The 17,615-nt window shown below is 39.2% G+C and overlaps 1 protein-coding gene across 2 annotated transcripts in view; it reads left to right on the forward strand.

Annotated features, from left to right (window-relative positions):
* LOC108659724 (uncharacterized) overlaps positions 1 to 17,615 on the forward strand; it is a 175,826-nt gene that overhangs the window by 47,556 nt on the left and 110,655 nt on the right. The gene's annotated exons all lie outside the window — the stretch shown is intronic.

The raw sequence follows: 17,615 nt of genomic DNA on the forward strand, positions 1-17,615 counted from the left end.
AGAGCTAATACAAAGCTTAATTCTATTTGATACCCTGTAAACTGTTCGCCAAAAGCCGGCCGACAGGAAATAATGAATTTAAATATAAACCAGAGTAAGCTGACTAATTAAGTTAATTGAATGATAAGGCCAAGTTTGTTTCTTTCATTAGAATAAGTTTCTCAACTTTTCTTTCTGCCTTATTTTTCGTTTGTTGTATTGTTGTCACAGCACTGTTATTATTTCTTCTTAATAGGGGCAAATGCACTTTGCAACACTGTTTTGTAATGAAATTTTAATTAGCTTTTACAGCAGCGCACCTTTTTATGTGCTCACACTCACACACACACACACACACTTATTGCATGTGTATGAATGAGCACAATTACATGTTAAGCATTTTTGCATGCATTGCAAACAGCTCTCTCGCTCTCCCTCTCTCCCTCTATTCCTCTCTCTCTCTGCCCGTCTGCGTCTGTGTCTGTGTCTCTCTCTACTCTTTCTATTCTCTGCTCTGTCGTCGCCTTTGCTGCGCTGCCTTTAATCAGATAAGGACACAAGGTGGAGCTGCCAAAAGGGGCTGTCACGCCCATACACACATACGAGCAGGCAAAGGGCGTTTGTTACGGTTTTTCCTCTTTTTTTTTTTTTGTGCGGTCTGCTAAATCATTCGGAACAAGAAGATGAAGCAGATAATATGGCAAACACAGGAAAACAACAACAACAACAACAAGAGAAAGGCAAACGATTTTGATGAAGCAAAGTTTTTTTTTTTTTATATATTGAATTTGTAAAGGTATTAAAAAATGTGAATTTTAATAACACATAATGTTTCGATGGCTTTTTTTTAAGTAGATCGTTAAGGAAATAATATCTATATAAGTGGTCAGGAAAATAATAATGAATGGAAGTTTATGAATAATTTGTTTAAGATTTTAATGTGGAATGAAAAATTTGATCAAAAAGTGTGTGTAAGGGAGAGCGAGAGAAGGAAAGGGAGTCAAGGAGAGAGGAAGAAGGAATTAGGTATTTTATTTGAATGTATACGTATATATGTAAATTTATATAGAGCTTGATTCGAACTAACCCAAACTAACTATGACTAAACAAGTTAAGGAATTCATGGATATTACCCAGTAGTAGTAGATGTTAGATTGTTAATTAATGCTTGGACTAAATTAAGTTGAGAATTATGATCATTGTCGATGACAGTATTATAATGTATTCATTAAATGTGTACAGGGTATTCAGGTGTCGGGCACGCATAAATCATAATTAACCACGCGCAGAGCTGTGTGTAATGCAATTAAAGTTTCAACTTGTTTATGTGGATGCGACAGTGTCAAAGCCAGTGCAAAAACTTTTCATTATCAGCCGACAGAGGGGGTGGGGGCAAGATCTGAGGCAGGAGCAGGTGGTGAATGCATCGACTGCGCTAAAAGCTGTGCTACGATAAACGCTCAACCCGGGAAAGAAACTTTTAACATCGAAAAAAATGGCACCTAATATTAATGACACGCCCAGGCGACGGGCACAGGCGACCCGTAAACCAATAACAGGACTAACCAGAAAGTTAGCAAACAAACATGCAGGCAGCAGAAGAAGAGTGAGAGAGAGAGGGTGGGGGGAATGCTTGGGGATTAGTGGGTGAAGGCATTGGCATGCAGTTTGTAAAGTGAAACTTGAGCTACATGGGACACATGCACACACACACACACACACACATAGAAAGAGAGAGAGAGGGAGACACACGCGTTGCTGCACACACGGGCAGCACCTGAGCAGATCAGGGTCATAATCCCCTTGCCCAAATACCAACAAACATATCAACAACAACAACAACAACTGTGCGAGCAACTGTCGGACAATCAACTTCGACTAAAGCAGCCAAAGCAAAACGGAAGCCAAACTACACTGCGAGAAAAAAGTGTGAACATTAAATTGATAAAGTTTCCGATTGCAGACTTTGATATTTTTATTTTATTTTGAAATCTGGAGTATTTTTGTATGATATGAATTTCTTTTTTTGTTGTTTAATATTAAATATTTTAATGAATGCCTGAAAAAAGGGGAACTTTACTGAATTTCTAAAGGCTTTTGATGCTCTGAACTCAATAATAATTCCTATTTCGTAAGCTTTTTAGCCTGATCTAAATCTAAATAAATTATAATTTAACTTCTAAGTAGACCGAAAATGTTATTTACCAAGTTTTTTTCAGTGCACTTCAGACTGCGCGTTAGCAGGTGGGCAGCAGCAGGGCGGTGGGCGCGGCGAGGCAGACGTCAGCCGATGCCATTTGGTTTCATTTTGCTGCGGGCTACGGCTTTGGTTTGGGCTGGGGCTAGGGCTGGGGCTAGGGCTGGGGCTAGGGCTGGGGCTAGGGCTGGGGCTAGGGCTAGGGCTTTGGGTTCGTCCCGGCCACAAATCGCTCGCTAAAATCCATTTTGGCTTCAGCCATGCCCGCGGCACGCCCCGGAGACTGCAGTGCGGCATGTGGTAGGCGGCGGATGGCATGTGGCATCTATCCGGGCGGCTGGGCTGCTCGCATTGGCAAGCGCAGCAAATTAGATTTCAGCGCCACTTTCATTTCGGCTCGTGTGGCTAGAGACGCAAGTCCTCAGCCCTGGCCACATAAGAGAAGCACAAAAATTCCACCTGCACAACAAAAAAAAAACTAAATGAAACGAAGACAACCGAAATCCTGTCCCACAGATGACATCGACGCAACGCAGCGTGGGAGGGAACATTTTAAAAGCATCTCCATCACAAATCCCGAACAAGGAGCTTATGTATGCGACCAGTCCACACCCTAATCAATCGAGCTGCGGCTGCTAGAGCGTGACAGGGTATCTGCTGGCAGCCAAAGAAGGCCTCGCTTTGTGCAGCACAAAGGCCCGCCCGGATCCCGGAAGATTTGCATGGCGAGACGCGGCTGAAAGCCATACTTGGCCATACACGCACACTTACACACATACATATAAATCATTTATGGCCCGGGAGCTGCTGGCTCACTGCGTTGTTGTTAAGCCTCATTTCGTAAGTAAAGGGGTATCCAAATGCGACAGCTACAAATGTATATAAGCACACACACACACACACACACACACACACACATACACACCTCACCTGACTAACATTTATGAGTCAAGTTCGTTTGGCACAAATGTTGTTACATTATAGTTGCTATACCCTGTAAACAGGAGCTATTAGGCTAGGCTGGGCTGGGGTCGAGGCAACAGAATGTAGATAAAATAGAGTATATATTCCATAATATTATAATATATTATATAATAGTGTATATGTGGCCTATATAAGGTATAAGGTATCTAGTGTGTGTTTGCTAAACACTAGTCTATTGGAAAACTCTATAACATTTTTATATTTTTATAAGAAGCCAAATTTTAATCTGGGTTTCACCTTTTGACTTTTTGAGAAACGCATTTCCAGATCGTTCCAACTCACATTTCGGGCATACCAGCTCACGTTCTTCACATGATTAAGTAAACTCTCAGTATTCATAATCACATTTCATAAAACAAGCAACAGATTTCAATTAAACATAAAAATCACAGCAAAAGTACATCGGGTGAATATTTTTTCTCTACATATATCCACAAATAGTTTTTTTTTGTTACACTAAGTCCGTTATTTTACAGAGTATCTGTTAGTCCATCACTTGTGCCATTGCAGCAGCTGCTGGTATTAGTCCTTAGTGGCTAAACATGTCATAGGAATGCCAACAAAGGACGACAAGGCGTATGAATCCTTTTTTGCCTTTCAACTCACTCACTCTCTCTCTCTCTCTATCTCTCTCTCCCTACCACCCTCTCTCTCTCTTTTCACTCAAAGGTAACTCTGCCATGGCTTCCCATTTATTATACACAAATAATCATCATAAATTGTGTGCAGCTCGAAGTGTTTTGTTTTTTCCCAATTTTTCCTTCTTTTCCTTTTTTTTTTTTTTGGAGGGGGCTTTTGGCCTACATTTTGTAGCTGAGTTCATTTGTTCAGCTGGCCGTGTGCACGGTGCGCTGAAATGTTTTATGAGCCCGCATATTCGCTGGCTGGCAAATGCAACAGTGTTTGGCCATTGATTGCACTCGCCGCACTCCATGCAGTCCGCCGGAGAGCAATGAGCCCCCCACCAGGACCTCACGTATCGTATACGGTATACCCAGCAGCCAAGTTATTATCTCAAGTGCCGAGTTTGCTTTTGTTGCCGCAACTTTGTGTCCTGTTTGTTTGCCTGTCTCTGTTTCTCTCTCTGTCTCTTTCTGTCTCTGTCTCTGTCTGTGTTTGTATTGTTGCTTATATTTGTATTTGTGTTTTTGTTTGTGTTTGTGTTTGAGCAGGCTGCAACTTTGTTTATCAACGGGTTAAGCATAAACTGTATTTAATCCTTTTAACTTCTGCATTTTTACGGCTATAGAGAAAACACTTTTTGGCTTATCAGCGATAAATGCATCTGATATTATCTTCATATAGATTAAGAACTGGAATTGAAATTGAAAAAAGTGGAATAAGTTACCGAAATAAATAAATATTAAATTCTATTTAATTTAGAAGAATATACATCAAATATTTCTAAGAACTAAAATATGAAATCTGTAATTTGTCTCATCAATACATTTATATGGACGAACAGACTCTAGGACGAAGTGACCGTAAGGCTATATACATATGTAATATACTCTCTATATACACTCAATGGGGTCTGCCACATCTCCTGCTTCCTGCTCTTCGCCTCCTCTCACACAACTATTACCATTTCTAAGGGGCTCTAGGTATGTTTAAGAATCTTAAGGTGTATCTGCATTGCAGCTGAGGCCAATTCCATTCGAGTTTTGTGCTCTCAATGAAAATGCAGTTGAGTTCTAGGTAAAAAAGAAGAAGGCAAATAAGTAGACATAATCAGGTCAAAGCTGTTCGCCATTCAAGAGTCATGTTGCCAGCCGCAAGCCAATTTGAAATGGCCCAGTCCAGGGAGGGAATTGGGAACATGGCCATTGATTGATTATCGACACTGCTTGCCACTCAATCGAGTGTTTGGCATTTGAATGATGATGATGATGGGCGCCAGGCACTGCTACAGCGATGCGATGGGCTCTCCAATTGAAAGCAATTGCTTACCCAAGGATTGCTCCACTGCCACTTGGACTGCTCCTCGTAGTGACTAACGGTTTTCCGTATTTGAAAATGCCAACCGAAAAAAAAAAAATGAAGTCGATTAACGAAATGGTAAAGGATTTATGTAAATATGTGACGCATAAGAGATTCTCCTTGGAAAGTAGTGAGAGACTTGAGGCTTAGTTTGAGAAAGCTCTACTAAACATTTAAATCGCAGAGAGATTTATTGACTAGCTAACTGAAATTAAAGCTTAAGTCTTTAAATACTTTGACTAGATTTTTAATTTTTGTTTTTGTTTTATTGCATTTATTTATTTTATTTTTTTTTTTTTAATTTTATAGGAGTTTTTCATTGGAAACTTGATTGAATGACTTTATGCTCTTAATTCTTGCATTGGCATTTTATACTAAGTTATAACCAGATAATACATATGATATTGCAACACGATTTACTTGCAACTGAGCAAAGGATAGATATTTCTCACACTACTTTCAAAAGATTAAAAGAAAAAAAAAAAAGAAAAATAAATAAATAAATAAACAAAGATTTATTATAAAAGCTCTTAGAGCATAAATAGTTAATGTATAAATTAAAATATAATTTATTAAACAATTGGCTATTTTTTAAAATAATTTTCTTAATGTTATTATTACTATATATGTTATTTTCATGGTACATATATATAACAAATATTATTATTAAATTATAAGGCTCAATGCCAGCTATTTATAGTTTAAATAGATTCCATTTGAATGTGATTCCAATGATTTACCAATTTGTGTAATTTGTGTAATGATTCATGATTCTGGGGAGCTGTGCACAAAGGCGCAATTCATGGATTCGTGAAGTCTTGGCACAAAGAGCCGGATATCCTAGATGTTGGTTTGCAGCGCTTAATTAGGGGCGGTTGCAGGACCTCTTCCTGGCCATTGGCTGGCATTGTTCCGATTGTAAGCCGCTTGGCCAGCTGCCCATTGTGTGCGCATTTCAGCTAATGAGCTGTACACAATTGGGCACGCCCCTAATTCGAATCGGGGCTGACTGCTCAAAAGGATGCCAGCACAGGACTGCCACAAAATACAATTTGTATCTCTCGCCTCCTCTCTCTGTCTGTGTATGTGTGTGTGTGTGTGTGTTTGTTTGTGTGTGCTTGCTGATGTATTAAAAAATTAGTTTGTGCCGTTGGCTGTGTGGGCAGGTCTTGAGAAATCAAAAAAGGATTACCTGTAACAGCAACAGGTTGTCAAGGACCTCGAAAGGAACTCGGCCTGAGCGACCACTGATTGCTTGCTTGTGTGCCGTCATGCCCGGCGGCCCCTTCGTCTGCTATAACTAAATTAAAAGCAAATGAAATAACCTTCATCTGGTTAATATTGAGACCGCTCGGCCTTTGTGACCTGCGCCCATTGTTGAGCACCACAAAGCCGCCAAAGATGGCCGCAAGCCCCAAAAAAGCCCCCATCCTGAGCATAGCTACACACGCAACTCACTCAGCCATCTGCTGGATGAGCCCTTCACCAGGAACTCTAGATTAAATGAAGCTTAAAGTCTCCAGCTCCACACGTCAGGTAAATGCGTAATATCTTCTTGTATAAGGAGGCGAATTCGCCTGCCTACGGCATACCCTCTCTGGCAGCACAGCTACCCTTTGCATGTGCTTCAAGGGAGGGTATATTAAATATAGCTAACTTTTGCTTAACAAGCTGCAATCTAGTCTAGAAAAGTCTATAGTGGAAGTACTTAGATTAGGGTATCTATCTATTCGATCTCATATTCACTTTGTTAAAAGACTAGATTTTGGGGATTTCTATTTGCTCAGCTGCAGTAAGCGCTTAGTAAGCTAACATAGAGAGGAAGAGAGATTCCAACCTATAATTACTTATAACTATATAATACATTCAAACTATTTATTGCACACGTAACTATATAGGCCAGGCTTTTAATTGAATCTTATTGAGTTATTACAACTATTCTGAAGTTGCTTGAAGTGAAGTTACCTCCTTAGTTTTAGAGAATCTTCAAGCTTAAATCTACCTTTCTGCTATATTATAGTATGCATCATTTATTCTGACTTAAGCTCTGCAGATATCCCATAAGATATGTCTAATTTGATAGCCCATAATATTGATTGGTTATAATCTCTATTACTCTAGTTACTCTAAAAGCATGCTATTATAAAGCATGCATATATTTTATAATAAATTTATATATTTATACATCCAGGACAACTGTGATTCGACTACAGTGCGAGCGACGCCTGTTGCTTCTCCTTAATATAGCATCGATGCACAGTTTGAAATGTCGACGTGGGACGCATTTGGCTAATGAACAGTTCGAAAAACTATAAAGCTCAATTAATAACAATTTGGTAAGAAAAGTTGGTCCTATTTACTACCAATATAAAAACAGCGACGCCTGCGAGCTGCTCTGCTGAGCTGAGACAAAGTTCTTATAATGCCTGTCGCTCCATGCTCAGGCATGAAATTTAATGTTTTATAACTCTGGCTGCTTTGCCTCTGCTTCTGCTACTTCATCTTGTTCTTATTGCTGTTGTTGTTGTTGTTGTTGTTGTTGTTGGTGTTGCTGTGGTTGTTTCTACTTCGATTTACCTTTGCTTTTTTATGATGCCACTGGGAGCCATACGGCAAAAAAGTAAAAGCCATTTAAAAGCCAAAACTTTTGCAACAAAACGGCAAACATGATTGTGTAGCACAGTGTAGCTGTGGCATGTGTGTGTGTGTGTGTGTGTGTGTGTGTGTGTGTCTGCTGGTTTGTATCCGAAGTTTGCGGCAAAGCGCACACTTCCGCATTTATAGCAAATTTAAGCGCCTGCTCCTCCTTTGTTTTGTTGGCCCTCTCAAAGCATTAAGCCAACAGGAGCAGCAGCAGCAGCAGCACTTGACGCACATCCATTGAATTGATGGCATTGACTGTCCAGCACAACACCAGTACACACACACACACACACACACATGGACAGAGAAACACACACATCAAGTTAGCTTTATACAGCTGTTTCCCCACTGCTCTCGACTCTCGCATTCTCACCTGGAGCCGAGACTTCATTTCGTATTCAGTTGGCAAACGGCGTTTGTTTCTTTGTTTGTTTTGGCCTTTTCCGGCTGCAGCTGCCAAGTTTGTGTTCGACTGGCTAACCGGATTGCATGGCCATGCCATCCAGGACGCCCCAGCTCCTGCTCTTGCTGTGCACTGACCAGTTTAATAATCAATAAGCACTCGGCTTATCTTAAATGCAGGCGCTTTGCCGTCGATGCCATTTATCAATTGTTTAATTACAAATTTCTGCTCTCGCAATCAAAGTTTAATTATATTGTGCTAAAGGCTATTTACTCTAGGAGATAAAGAAGATAAAGTGAATTTGGATTCGATTCGATTTGTTTTATAGATTCTATAATGTGATTTTGTCTTTAAGTGGAGCTGAGAGCCAAGCTTATACAGGGTGCATCGTTCGAAGTGTAAGTGTGTTTCCTCTGTTATTGCCAATGAAATTTCGTCGTTTTCTCTACAGAGTGTGGCTAAATTCTGTCCGTAGTCTTGGATTTTTATTCATAGGTATCTTCATAGGTGAGTTAAACCACTTGTATCTTAAGGATATTAGGCAACTAAAACACGTCGCTCTCTGATTCAATGATCAGATCAGCATCTCAGCAGATCATGAGATCTCCCTTTGCTTCATCTGGCGCCTCTCTTCCCTTCGTGAAAGACAACACCAGATACCTCTAATGATATAACAATTCAAATACGGTTTGGTCACACTGTCGCCACTATAAGTTACCATATATATATGCTCAGACACTCCATATTAACAAGTACATAATGACAAGCTGTTCAAACTGAAAAGCTTCATAGACGGGCAACGGAATTTCTCGAATTTCACGCGAGCATTGAACAGTCTCAGTAATCTGATCATTTGGCTGATGGAAAGGAATTAAAAGCACAAGAAATTTTCTTTATTTTCGCTTGTAAATTAACTAGAGTTTTGTTTCGCTTTTAGTTGATATTTTTTCATTTTATTTAATTTTTTTTTGTATTTTGTTTTTGTACTTCGAGCTGAAAGACAAATGCTTTTAAAAGCGTAACGTTTTGCCAAAGGACATGTGTCCTTTAATGCGCAGAGGCAGCTACTTTCGATTTAGTTGGGATTTGGAGGAGCGCCGACAGGGCAAAGCGAATAAAAGAGCTGCCAGCAAAGGGGCGGGCTGCCTGGCCAAGATGGATGGGAGGGGCGAGTGCCAAAAAAAAAGACGAGAAAAAAAAATTGTTTACACTTGGACAACGGTGGAGGCGGTCAACATGCTCTCAAGTTGTCCACTTTTGTTGTGCTCCACTCACGTACTACGCCATTGCCAGCCAGTGTCTCTCTGTGTGTGTGTGTGTGTGTGGGTGAGTGGTGGGGACATTTCATTGTGTGCTACATTGTTGGTTTTATTGTTGTGGCTCGGGCCACTTTTGTTGCCTGCCGCATGGCCGCAGCGTGCCACAAAAGTTTTGCGGATGTGTTAAATATTTTTGCAACTGCCCGAAATAACTTGAAATGAAATGCATTAAACAACATTTCTCGTGCCAGCAGCAGAGCCACAGCGCTTTAATACATACTTTAAGCCCAACATGACGTATACGCAATGTGTGCCAGCTGTCACTCAAGTGCATACGTGTGTGTGTGTGTGTGTGCGTGCGTGCGTAACTCTGTGTGTGCGTAAGAAGGAAGCTCAGCTGTTAATTGTTGCCAAACAGCTTAGGCTCAGTAACCGAACACCTTATGAAAAAAGTTGGCCTAAACCATTTTCGGTTACAGTCTCCGGTCTTAACTTCAGCTTAATCCCAATGCCCATGTGTGTGTGTGTGTGTGGTGGGTGTGTGTGTGTATTAGAGCATCCTTAACAATTTCCAGCCCCTTTGACGCCAGTCGCTTTGCGTCCACGTTGCATTCCTTCAACTGCTGGCATTTTGCCTTCAACTATTTTTTTTTTGTTGCTTCGTCCTCCGCATGAATGCTGGGCAGGAGTGCATGCGGCTTGTGGTTGTCACAACGTTATGTTTCAATGCCACCTTTTGCCGAGTTTTTTCTCTCGTTGCTCTCTGGACATTACTGGCATTTACTCATCCACTTTGAGGCAGCTTTGTACGTCATGAATCGCTCAGCACTTTGATCTCGTACTTTTGTTTTGTTTTGTTTCTTTTCCATATTAGATTTACACTCTCATGCTCTTTGCTTCTATCTTTCTCTCTCTCTCTCTCTCTCTCTCTCGCTTTATCTCCCTGTCTCTCTCTTTTCATATTATTCATATAAAACTTGCTCCATGTTCAACTTTCGCTTCACATTGTTGCACAGTTTCCAGTTGAGCTTCCTTTTAGTTTCTAATTTTGTTTTTAGTTACGAGCTGCCGCAGCTGCTCTGTTTTTTATGTACTTCCGCTCGCAGTTGTCGTGCGAAGCTTAAAGTTTTCAGTTTTTCAACGACTTTCCAGTTCTTTGCTGGAGGGCGGAGTTTAAGGCAGCTGCTACTTTAGCAGTTTCATTTTTTAAATGTCCTTTCTATTAAACAGTTGAGTCAGGGACTATCACTGAAAAAGCTGGAATTGCAATATAGTATGTCACTTTTTTCCTCTTTTAATATGGTCAACTTTCTCTCTTTCTCTCCCGCTATCTCTCTCGCTCTCTGCAACACTCCCATTTCGTAAATGTTTTCGCATGACTTTTCAGCTAACAGTGACTTCATGCAATTCCCCAACAAGTAATGCAGTTGCTGCTACCATAACGATCCCTTTGAGTTAATTAAGTGAGCCACTTGACCCACTCAACGCCACTAATGAGCCACTTTGAATGACTCTTATATGGAGGTTATCTAACTTTCAGCAATTTATAATGCTAATTCCCGGACAACAATGGCAACTGCAGAGTGGCCCGGATTAAGCCAGTCAAATGCAACAAAGTGGGCAGCGAAGCTGACACAAAAGCTGCCAAAACTGCCCACGCAAAACTACACACACACACACACACATATTCACACACTCACTCGTTTGGCATGCATAGAAAGCGCATTAATGGGCTTTTGGTTACAATTACGCGCGCATCAGCGCACGGGCATTGAATTGAAGGAGTTAGTCGTATCTGGTACTCGTACACCTGCTGCCAGCTGCAGCCATTGTCCGTTGCCTGAAATCCTTGAATGCTGCGCTGACTAACTTTAGCACTTTTGAATTCTGTATTCACTTTAGAATACCTTCATTCAAATAGACTTTATAATAAATAAACCAGTTCCGAAACTCGTTTTCAATGCAAATTGCACAATGAATAAATTCAAATAGAAATGCGACAAAAATTAAATAAAAATATGTAGATGCGATTTGCTTTAATTCTCCCCTTCTCTACGAGCTTATACCTTATACCTTATACCTTATACCTTATACCTTATACCTTATACCTTATACCTTATACCTTATACCTATACCTAACCTAACCTTAGATAACCCTTAGACCGTACCTAACCGGAACCGGATACCGTATATACTTATACCGGATACCTACCGAGACCTTAAACCGAACCTTAACCCTTAGACCTAACCGGATACCTATACCTAACCTATACCGGAACCTTAGACCTTAACCTATAACCGGAGACCTATCCCGGAGACCTAGACCTTATACCTTACGATACCGGAGACCTTGATACCTTATACCTTAACCGGAGATACCTTACCGGAGACCTAACCTTATACCTTATACCTTATACCTTATACCTTATACCTTATACCTTATACCTTATACCTTATACCTTATACCTTATACCTTATACCTTATACCTATACTTATAAACCTTATACCTTATACCTTATACCTTATACCTTATACCTTATACTTATACCTTATACCTTATACCTTATACCTTATACTTATACCTTATACCTTATACTTATACCTTATACCTTAATACCTTATACCTATACCTTATACCTTATACCTTATACCTTATACCTTATACCTTATACCTTTACCTTATACCTTATACCTTATACCTTATACCGTATACCTTATACCCTTATACCTTATACCTTATACCCTTATACCTATACCTTATACCTTATACCTTATACCTTATACCTTATACCTTATACCTTATACCTTATACCTTATACCTTATACCTTAACCTATACCTTATACCTTATACCTTATACCTTATACCTTATACCTTATAACCTTTACCTTATACCTTAATACCTTATACCTTATACCTTATACCTTATACCTTATACCTTATACCTTATACCTTAATACCTTATACCTTATACCTTATACCTTATACCTTATACCTTAGACCTTATACCTTACCTTATAACCTTATACCTTATACCTTATACCTTATACCTTATACCTTATACCTATACCATTATACCTTATACCTTATACCTTATACTTATACCTTATACCTTATACCCTTATACCTTATACCTTATACCTTATACCTTATACCTTATACCTTATACCTTATACCTTAAAACCTTATACCTTATACTTATACCTTATACCTTATACCTTATACCTTATACCTTATACCCTTATACTTATACCTTATACCTTATACCTTATACCTTATACCTTATAACCTTATACCTTATACCTTATACCTTATACCTTATACCGTTATAACCTTATACCTTATACCTTATACCTATACCTTATACCTTATACCTTATACCTTATACCTTATAACCTTATACCTATACCTACCTTATACCTTATACCTTATACCTTATACCTTATACCTTATACCTTATACCTTATACCTTATACCTATACCTTATACCTTATACCTTATCCTTATACCTTATACCTTATACCTTATACCTTATACCTTATACCTATACCCTATACCTTATACCTTATACCTTATACCTTATACCTTATACCTTATACCTTATACCTTATACCTTATACCTTATACCTTATACCTTATACCTTATACCTTATACCTTACTAGACCTTATAACCTTATACCTTATCCTTATACCTTATACCTTATACCTTATAACCTTATACCTTATACCTTATACCTTATCCCTATACCTTATACCTTATACCTTATACCTTATACCTTATACCTTATACCTTATACCTTATACCTTATACCTTATACCTTATACCTTATACCTTATACCTTATACCTTATCCTTATACCTTATACCTTATACCTTATACCTTATACCTTATACCTTATACCTTATACCTTATACCTTATACCTTATACCTTATACCTTATACCTTATATTCAATTTCAATTCTCTTTGCCGTCTCCCATAATAATCAGCTTTCAATTTACTGTTAGTTGCTTCATACAGGAGAATGGATGGCTCGGTCACACCCACTGACGCATTGCCATGGCTCAGCTGTCGAGGAGCGCGTTGAATTTTTCAGCTTTGTTTGCATTTCAAATTCGGCTCGTTGCATATATCACAAATTCACCTGCGCCGCCGACTCTGCCCCGTTCGCATGTTTAGTTGTTGGCCAGTTGCCGCTGCCAGTTTGCAGTTTCCAGTTGCCGTTGCCCGTTTCCAGTTGCCAATTGGCAGGGCACAACTGACATAGCGGTAGCAACAACTACAGCAGCTGCAACTGCTGCCAGCTGCTGCATTTTTCATGTTTAATTTCAGTTAGTGCGCAGTTCGTGTCGTTCCAGGCAGTGTTTGTGGCATAATTTTTGGTCTGTCTTGTCTGTGTGTGCCTGGTTGTCTGTGTGTGTGTGTGTGCGTGTGTATGCACACTAGGTGAGAGACAGTTAGTTTGGCAATTGTTGCCCTTTGGTTACGCAGCGTCAGTTAGTAGCTGCTGTCAATGCGGGCCAACATTGCGTATGCTTTTTGTAATTGCTGCGAGTTGTTGCAAGTCGTTGCCCAGCTTTTGCTGTCCTTGTTGGTATTGCAGCTGCAACTTGTTGTTGCTGTTGCCCCTTTTGAAGTTGTCTACAGCGTGCAAATAGATACATCTAGGTGCTGGAGCTGGGGCCAGGTAAAGTTGTGCATCGACGCAACAGTTGTTGTTGGCTTTGTTGTTGTTGCAGCATCAGTTGGTTTCACAGCTAGAACGCAAAACTTGTCTGTCAATTCGCTGCCAAAACTTTACAAAGTGCTTTGATATATCAAAGTCAACAACTGCGAGCAAAGCTAATAAATTGGCTTGCTGCGCACTGGCAGCATATCTCAAAAACGAATTAGCTGCCATCATATGCAATCAATTATAAAACTTGCTCCTAGTTCACTTAGTTAGTACCCAAGTAGAATCCCACAGTTGGCACTAAAAGTTGTCGAAGAGCAGAATTTAATATATCTAAAATTACATTTGATACATTTTATTATACTTCGATATACGATTCAGTTTACCAGAGATTTTTTTGCATTCTAAATTTTGCTTTAAGTATTCAATAGTCGATGCTCAGAAATTAATTCATATTTTTGCTCTTTTTGCGGCATTTCCAATTCGCTTTCCCTGGCACCTTTTCACATTTGCTTTCATTTTTTTTTTTGTTTTTGCCCTCACTCATGCAAAAATATTTGCTTATAATTTTTTGCGTGAAAAGCTTAACGCAGATACTTAAGCAATCAACAGCCGGAAGCTACCCTAGAAAGACGCTTTGAAGAGATAAGCCTCAAAGTATGCTATAGGAAATGCAAATGATATAAAACCGTCCATGACAAAATCTGATCTGTATACGTAGTACAAAATAGAGCTACAGCAATGGCTTTAGTTTTGGTATAAGAAAGAGTAGTATGTGTTTATTCGAATAAAATACAGTGTAGCAATAAAATAATATCAAAAACTAAGCCACAACACAGCCAAAGCTCAGTGCTTAACTCAAGTGGCATTTTACAGCGCTGGGCACTTAAGTAGGGGAAGAAACAACAAGCACACACCCACACACACGCACACACATGTGTTGGGCGCCGTTGATGTTAAGTGAAATTCAATAACGCATAAAATAGCAAGTCACAAAACCCACACATTCTAGTTCAATGGACAGAGAGGAGGGGAAGTAGAAGGTGAGTAACTTTTATATACTTATACATTGTATTCACACATACACACACACACACACACACACACACACTTAAGCACATAAGTAAGTGCGTCTCATGCATAGCCAAGCTCACATCCAAGTATTTACATACATATATCAAATTATGTTTGCCTCCATCGATATGTATGTATATGCCACAATTTGTTAGTTTGTAAAAATGTGAGATTATTTGCAGAGTATTTGGTTTGCTTGGCCTTAAGGTCATATATTCTTAAGCTAGCAGCTCGCGCGGCCTTTAGCCTTTAATGGCGGCCTATTAAAAATTCTGTGCAGCCTTGGCGGAGGTTCTTAGATTATCTGCTGACTGCAGCCAGACCTGACGGATTAACTAAATATGCTGAATATATATTTTGCAAAAAAAAAAGAATACACAAGAAACGAGACTGAAAGAGAACGAGAGAGAGAAAGAAAAAGAGGGAAGAGAGCGAAAAATAAATAAAAAATTTGGTGGAAAGCAAAGCTCAAGTCGACAGACTTCTTGCCTAAGACAAATTAAATTTATAAACAAATGGCGTTCAGCCAACAGTGGGAGTCGAGCTAAAAAGTTTACTTATGCTTTGGCTTTTGCATTTGGCCCCAGGCAGAGTCAGGCCCCATACAACCGACCAAACAACAACAGCAACATCAACAGCAACAACAACAAAAAACGACAAATGGCAAACTCAGAGCACATGTCAGTCCTTTTCGCATTTGTATTTGAGTTTTTTTTTTGTCGTGTTTTGTTTTTTAGCATAGAGTCAGAAAGGGTCTGATTAATATGTCATGAGATTTGTAACATAAAAAATGTTGTGTAGTGAAATTTTAGAGTTGATAAAAATTCACTAGATAAACTTTAGATGTGGCTTAGATGTGCTACATAATACTATCCCAGTTCGTTGTAAACTATGTATTTTATTTCGCATATAGATATTTTACAATATTAGGTATTATCTTTTCAGCTGCGAGTTCAGTTGTAGTGCTTCAGCAAGTCAAGCCACAAATAGCTTCAGAGCATTGAAGCGTCTGAGATGCCAGCAAAGTTCTCAACTTGATGTTTTCTTATATTTTTACTTTTTGCATTAACATTAACCGAAAACTGTTGAGTGGCGCGCGTGTCTTTGGGGCCCACGCACGCCTTGAAGTTGACTTTAAAAATGTTTCACTTAAACAGGGCATTGGCGGCGGGGATGGGCGAGCTGGTGGGCCTCCAATAAAAACAAAATGTGTACATGACAAGCAAACATAAAGTTAGAAGCTCGTTAAATTACGCCAAGGGGTAAAGGTATAAAGGAGCGAAGGATGCACAGAAACAGTATGGCACGTGTTTCTCGAAATGGAAACACGATTTTACTTTCAGTATGGGTGTGCGTATGTGTGTGAGTGTGTGTGAAAAAATTATTGCGAATTGTCAAGCAACTGTTGCTGGCTCAACTCTTGGTTGGCTCTCATAATCCCGCCAATGCCCACCAAAGCTCGTTGTCTTCACTTGAGTCAGCCTTGTGGCGTTATCAGCTGCCCAGAAGTTCATGCAAATCCAGTCAGTCAGCGTCTGTGGTTAGACTAGAAGCCAGACTGGGGAGGAGACGGCTATTGAGTCTGGTCGTAAATGCCTCAAACGACGTTGGAGCAGTGGAGCGCGCATCATTAGGAACTACAAACGAAGGCGTTGAGGCGCAAGCGCTCAGAAAAGGATAAGTTTAACAAACCAAAAAAAAGAAGTTAAGATTGTTATAGAAGTTTGTAAAGCGGGCGCAAGCCACATTACGACCGCAATAAACTCGGGAAAGGACGACAAATAAGACAAACTAATTATTATTCCGCTAGTATACCGAACTAATCAGCTATTTAGTTTGTTATTAGTCTTGCTAGACTGCTGTCAAGCATTATATATACATACATATATGGGTTCACCAGTCTAAACTTTTTTCAAAGTCAACCAATATATTGATATCGATGTATCTAAATATTAATATATCAATCAATATCATCATCAATATACCAATATACCAATATACCAATATACCAATATACCAATATACCAATATACCAATATACCAATATACCAATATACCAATATACCAATATACCAATATACCAATATACCAATATACCAATATACCAATATACCAATATACCAATATACCAATATACCAATATACCAATATACCAAGCGACCAAGAGACCCAAGAGACCAAGAGACCAAGACCCAAGCGACCAGAGACCAACGAGACCAAGAGACCAAGAGACCAAGAGGACACAAAAGACCAATATACCAATATACCAATATACCAATATACCAATATACCAATATATCAATATACCAATATACCAATATACCAATATATCAATATACCAATATACCAATATACTAGTATATCAATATACCAATATACCAATATCTCAATATATCAATATCTAAATATATCAATATATCAAT

This window comes from Drosophila navojoa, chromosome 2 (assembly GCF_054131105.1).
Source record: "Drosophila navojoa isolate 15081-1374.11 chromosome 2, UAZ_NAV_1.0, whole genome shotgun sequence".
Classification (NCBI taxonomy): domain Eukaryota; kingdom Metazoa; phylum Arthropoda; class Insecta; order Diptera; family Drosophilidae; genus Drosophila; species Drosophila navojoa.